The sequence below is a fragment of the Mya arenaria genome, chromosome 17 (genome assembly GCF_026914265.1).
Source record: "Mya arenaria isolate MELC-2E11 chromosome 17, ASM2691426v1".
In the NCBI taxonomy this organism is placed as follows: domain Eukaryota; kingdom Metazoa; phylum Mollusca; class Bivalvia; order Myida; family Myidae; genus Mya; species Mya arenaria.
In genome coordinates, this window is record NC_069138.1 from 26,827,189 (window position 1) to 26,834,042 (window position 6,854).

At 33.9% G+C, this 6,854-nt stretch overlaps 1 non-coding gene across 1 annotated transcript; it reads left to right on the plus strand.

Annotated features, from left to right (window-relative positions):
* The first annotated feature begins 237 nt into the window (after positions 1-237).
* On the plus strand, positions 238-314 carry Trnan-guu (transfer RNA asparagine (anticodon GUU)). Its single transcript has one exon. It is a non-coding gene; the product is annotated as a tRNA-Asn (tRNA).
* The last annotated feature ends 6,540 nt before the right edge of the window (positions 315-6,854 follow it).

Consider the following 6,854-nt stretch of genomic DNA (forward strand, 5'->3'; position numbering starts at 1 on the left):
GTATCTTGTATCCTGTATCTCACTCATTCACCATTAAGCTATTTTCACTGCTAGAGCAGTACAGAAGGGAAAAAATCGTTTTGAATTAATTACGTATTGTATATCTGAGTTCCCTCCCCTGCAGTTCCTCATTTTTAGAATTATTATGCAATCTTGTTCTAATGAGGTCAAAACCAAAACAGCCAGGAGTTTTCCGATTAAAAGGAGTTTTCCCTTTTATATCCGTGTTGGTTTTTTGGTCCGCCCGGTTAGCTCAGTCGGTAGAGCGTTGGACTGTTAATCGGACAACCCGGGTTCGATTCCCGGGCGGACCAGGTCACTTCTGTTGTGATTGGTTATGAAATCCTTTCTACGACCATTCGCACTGTACCACTGCCCCTGGCATGTACAGAAGTTGTCAGTTCCTTGCAGAAGTGAAGGCACCTAGTACTGGTTCACCGCCCAGGATAGGTGTGCGGTGGTTGAACTGTCACTCTGGGACCCTTCAATGTGCTCACGCCGGGACCCGGTGTATAAACTACTAACACCACCACCATATCCGTGTTTTATAAGTGTGTTAACTGTTAATATATGCAAAATATTAATACTTTTTTTGTAAATCGAACATTATTCCAGGTCTGTTTCACAAACTGATTTGTTTTAAATGTGGTACATTCTACATGTAGTATGATTTTCAACATCACATGGACTCAGTTGAATTTTTGTGGTCTATAACAAAAGTCTTGTGCTTACGCTTGAAACTTTAATTCGGACAGATACGGGGCCTATCTAGTTTTAAGCTATAATACTAAAGATTGCTTTTATCATAATATATCATTTCAAAGCTTCAGTTTGTGTTATTATACTTATTTAAAGAACAACAACATTTGAATACATTTAACGCAGTTTTATCTCGTCTCACGTTTATTCACTCTGCATGTTAATTATTATTTTTAATATATTTTAAGAATGCAAAAACACATTTTATTTAACTAACGATTATTTGTCTAAGAGACGGTTGATAATCTTTTTAATGTTTATGTATAATCAGGAAATGTTGATTAATTTAACAAAAAAAACACAAAAAACAACTGGTGTTCTCATGTGTATACCTCACTAAAAGTATAAGGGCCGTTTGTTCAGAAGTGAGTGAGTGAGTGAGTGAGTGAGTGAGTAAGTGAGTGAGTGAGTGAGTGAGCGAGCGAGCGGGCGGGCGGGCGGGCGGGCGAGCGGGCGGGCGGGCGGGCGGGCGAGCGGGCGGGCGGGCGAGCGGTCGGGCGGGCGAGCAAGCGAGCAAGCAAGCATGAAAGCAAACAAGCAAGTAACTAAGTAAATTGTGACTTTTGTATCTACGTACAAATTCTCAAAATATACAAATCAAGCGGTTAACACCCGGCCCTATGGGCCTATAAGTCACCAATCAGAAAGCTTACAATAATTCAGACTAGATATGCATACTAATTTAAACATACATAATTATATTAGTTTTAAGAATCACAAATAAGGTATGTATAGCAATAGTTGGAATTTCAGTGTTCTAACATTATACTAGTATATCATGAGTAATAATATCATGACTATACGTACATAGTATTTCTTCTAATCAAAAAGGCACGTACTAGAAATTTAGCCAGTCTACGTGGATAATTTGACATTAAATGAACAAGTCTTTCATTACCAATCATTTATATAAACAAACTCATACTACAGCAGTTCATTCTGAGCCTGCTTTATCAGCAAAATAATTTAAACATAAATTAAAAAAAAAATCTTGCTGTAAGTTCTAATGTTGTAACTGCAAATATCGCTTTTTTGTTGTCGATGTGGAAAAGAAACGGAATGTGAGAAGTGTTTTTTGGTCTAACCTCGAATCTTTTATGTAAATGAACATAAGAACTGTAAGCGTAAGTCATAGCGGCGTATAGCGGCGAGGACGGCTCAAAGAGGTTGATACGCCGGATTTTATTTATATTTATACATTTCTTGGTCAATTGATACGTATGGGGATAACAAAACCCGATCATTCCCTTATAAACACTCAAATATTTTCATTTATTTGTGACTGAATAATGACAGATATGTTAATCTTTGTACTCGTAGTTTTGTTTGTTTCAGTGTCGTTATATATATGGTAGTATCGTAAGATCGTAATATATTTCACCGAATTGATACGGCAAAAGCTATATCTAACTAGTGGCTTAGCCACGAATGCAATAGTTACTTATGGTGTCCACGAGGAGAAACATATTGCTATCTTACTCTGAAACAAACAATTTTATTTTTTATATTCTACAATTTTAATTAAAAGTCATGAAATTACACTTCAAGTTTGAGAAAAAATGCATCAATTCAATCCGTCGCTGAAAATTGTGTCCCAGTGTGCGCTGAGGTTTAATTCGGAACTGAGAGCGGGCAAATATTCAAGACAGTGAAAATATCAATTTGAAATATATTATAATATATGTTGTTTGAAATAGTGAAATATCAATTTTATTTTACTGACTAACGGAAAGCATATAATTATTTATAAAAGTCTATTACAGGTACATTTGTTCAGAAATCGCCATCAAATTAGGGACTTTATTCATTCCAAAGTGGGTTTGAAAGGCCAACATCTTAAATGTTTAGATGTACTAATAAGTAGAGCAATTTTCTTTCGAAGGCATATTTTCTTGAAGGCCTTTTCAAAGTATGTTTGCATTAAAAGGGAAAATGCCTCCAACAATATGTACATGTGTTTTTGTTAAATGCTACAGACTGACAAAACTTTAATTGTGGCCACTTGGTTATATATTTTCCAATAAAAACTGATATTGATACTGAAAAAAAAAACTTTCTCAAACCTCAACTTGAACCACCATGTTGTAGGGATAGTGTTCAACATTTTGGCACCAGAAACTGTTTCTATCTGCAGCATGATCTCGTTTGACTGTAATTACTCCTTCGGAACTTCTCGGCCATTTTTACCGAAAGCAGCTACAATTCCTAAATATTTGGAGGTCAACGCTCAAAAGGTAAGTTAAAAAAAGAAAAAGTTATTTCTTACCTCGGTAGGGGAAAAATATAGTTTTTTTCATTAGGGGAGTTGGACCGAATTTCGACAAAATGCACAATGTTGTTGGTGATGTTTTTTATGAGATGTTAACTACATATTTATATGACTATCTAGTATAGTGTAATAGTGAGTTGACATAAGGTACAATCTTAATGATTAAGAATGGGTGTACACTAGTGAGCGTGGCGAACGAGCCCTTCTGAATCATTAAGATTTTACTTCCGGTCATCTTACTGACTAAGCATACAATCTCATTGGCTGACACATTGTCAACGCATCACTGACACAGGAAGTGTATTTCGGATGAGTGGCAGTAGGCGGACCTTTAAACAACCAAAAAAATTCAAATTCTTAATGGTTAAGCGTACTACTAAATGGTTGCTTATCTGCAAGATGACTGGCTGAAAATGTAGATTGCATTCTAAATCTTGCAAACAGTACTCTTAGCATTTAATAATAAAGAAGAAACTCGTGTACGATTTCCCACAAAACATCATTGTATATTAATGGGCTGTGTACATAAAATAATTAGTATTTGCAATGCGATGGTTAATAGAGATTTATACGTGAAATATAAACTGCAGATAACGGTCGGTACCACTCTAAGACATGTAACTTGTAGTGAGATTACATGAAGAAAATTATTAATGAATACGAATATATATATATATATATATATATATATATATATATATATATATATATATATATATATATATATATATATATATATATATATATATATAGGCGGAGTGAGAATAGCGAACGAGCCCTTCTGAATCATTAGGAAATTACTTCAGGTCATCAAACTGTCTTAGAATACTACCTCATTGGCTGATTGATACATTGATAACGCAAAACGCAACGCAGGGATTGTGTAACGAATGAGTGTAAGTAGGCGGACCTTTAAACACCCACGTAAGGTGAAATTCTTAATCAAGTTAATGATTAAGTCTTAGACTAGTACTTAATGCATGTTTATCTGCAAATTCATTGGCCTGGGTTGTAGGTTGTGTTCTAATGAAAATAAAAATGGTTTGTTACAGTGTAATATCACAATATATTTCACCTCGTTAACACCACACGTACACGTGAATAAGAAAATGTATGATAGGCATTTATAATAGTTACATGTGTAATGAGCAATAAATACAAACAGGCTTCAAGTATAAACAAAATGTTATACACCCGGTCCAGTGGACCTATAAGTCACCATACAAACGTGAATGATATTTCATATACCGAGGTCAAGAATTGTTACTATGAATAATGTAGGCAATCAGTATGCAATACATAAATATGATAAAATATGTATGTGGTGAAAATGGTAACAGAAAGAACGTATAGTCGGAATACAACTTATCTGAAACATGCAAGCCTTAAAATGCACCAGTCAACTGTAACTATGGCTCCCCAAAGGTCAGGGGAGTAGCGGGGACTTTGACTTTCGGTCCAGCCAAACCCGGCCGGTAAAAACTTCGTTCTGCGGGGACACACTGCTGATAAAATCACCGCCAAAATGCCCCCGCAACCCGGGGACATCCTAGGTAAGGCTTATTTTCCTTAATACAATTTACTGGTGCATTATAGTTATATATTTTGCTATCTTCCTGCGCCACTTGTGAAATATATTACGATCTTACAATGACGGGAACAATCATTTCTATTATTTTCATTTATTGATGACGAGTGTATGTACACAGAATACGTTTTTAGCAGTGATGGTTGTACTTCGATGATTATTTCACATGCTTCACTACCCACGATTCATTTCTAATCGCGTATATTTGGTAACTGTTAAGTAATAATTTATTGCCCATATCTTACAAAATCACACATAAAAATATCACCAATTTCCGAGCGCGAAATGTTTTAAAGTTATCTCACTTGCTTGTGGCTGCATAATCGTATATCCGCGTCCTAGAAATGGCAGGGCCGGGCCGTCCGCCGCTAGGAGGCGGTAAGGCTGATCATCAACATCTTATTTGTCTAAGATATCCTTTCGTTCATAAATGTTTGAACATTAAGCTGAAAACAGAATCGCTAGTAATAACCATTTCATTTGTTTAACCAAAATAGCTGGGTTCTACATGTGGCAGTGTCTGTTGCTGAAACGCTGGAAGAATTATGTAATTGTAAAGTATTAATTTAACGAAATACATCCTAAATATCGTATTTAAACGTCACAATACGGCGAAAAATATTGATACATTTACACAGGAACTCACCCACAGATTCGATGTAAGCAACACTTTTTAACGATGTTAAAATTGACTTTAATTTAAAGTCAAATACTCATTTTAGCAGAAATTTGCCCTTCAATTCAAGCCTAAAATTTTAACTACAGTTTTCCGAGCGAAATAGAGCATTTACAGTTGCATAATGAGCTCTTATTTGAACTTATGATGATAATTTATCGCCGAAGCAAGCATTTTTTTTTTAAATTTCAAATGAAAAACGTTCCATGTAACGTAAATTATATCCACATAATTATATAATACGCAGTGAATGATTCAGTCTTTAAATCAAAGACGTTCTTTCATGCTGTGACAGGATAAAGAACGATGTAAAATCCTGAATCATAATTAAAATAACAACTTTTGAATGATTAAAATTATAATATATATTGTTTGGTTAACATAAATTAAACTGCACTTGTATATATTAATGTATAAACTTTAATACGAGTATATATACATTACTTAAATCATTTCATTTACAAACATATATGGTATATATATATATATATATATATATATATATATATATATATATATATATATATATATATATATATATATATATATATATATATATATATATCAAAATCTAGTGATTAAATCATAATAAAATACTTTAAATAAGTACATGTACTTAAACAAACATGGAGAAATATACATGTTCAATCTGCGGCAAGTTTAGTCCAATGTATATTGATTTTCCCTTTGTGTACCCCGGAAGCATACTGTTCATAGCGTATGTACATAGGACACTGACAAGTGCCGGTCGGACTTAGTTTAAATCGATGTATTTTAAAAAGTACTGAACGGTTTTTGATGAAATAAACATTATTAGAAAGAATAAGAATTCCCTTTTCATCGTGTAAAATTTGGAAAAGAAATATCATCTAGAAAATGGTTAACTTAACGACCACACCCACAGCAATAGGGAATTCCTGCTTCACACTGCGGCATAGTATACGCGTAATTCCGACAGAGCGAGTGACATCGAATGTGATATCCTGGTGTCCAACATTCTATAAAAATAAATCTGATGTACAAACTACATGTTCATAATTTTGTATAGCGGTGACGAACACATGAACTTCATGATTTCATAAGAATAAATACTAATTAAGTAGTTGGTGAGCATTTTATCGTTTAAACATGCATTCAAGATTATATATATAGAATATAAAGATATGTACACCGAACACATGACTTACTTTTTACATTGAGGTGTTTGTGGGTGCTCATGATTGGACAAATCGATTGAAAATGCATTAATAAGTCAAATATTTTAAAATCAAAGAAGTTACAAAATAAATTAGGGAATATATAAGAAGCTCAGAGGAAAATAATATTATCAGATTTCTAACTGTATAATACGAATACTGTGTTCAACAAACTATCGAAATGTATGCTGTTTTGTTTTTAAAAAAAGTTGCTCCGCTTTAAAAGCCACATTTTTACTTACAATATCGCAACCTGTTTAGATGACTTTAAACTATATACACAGTGTAATGTTTGGTAAAACAAATTGAGATTACGCGTACACATTTCAACTCAATTTTCTGTCAGCTCTATTGACCCACATAACA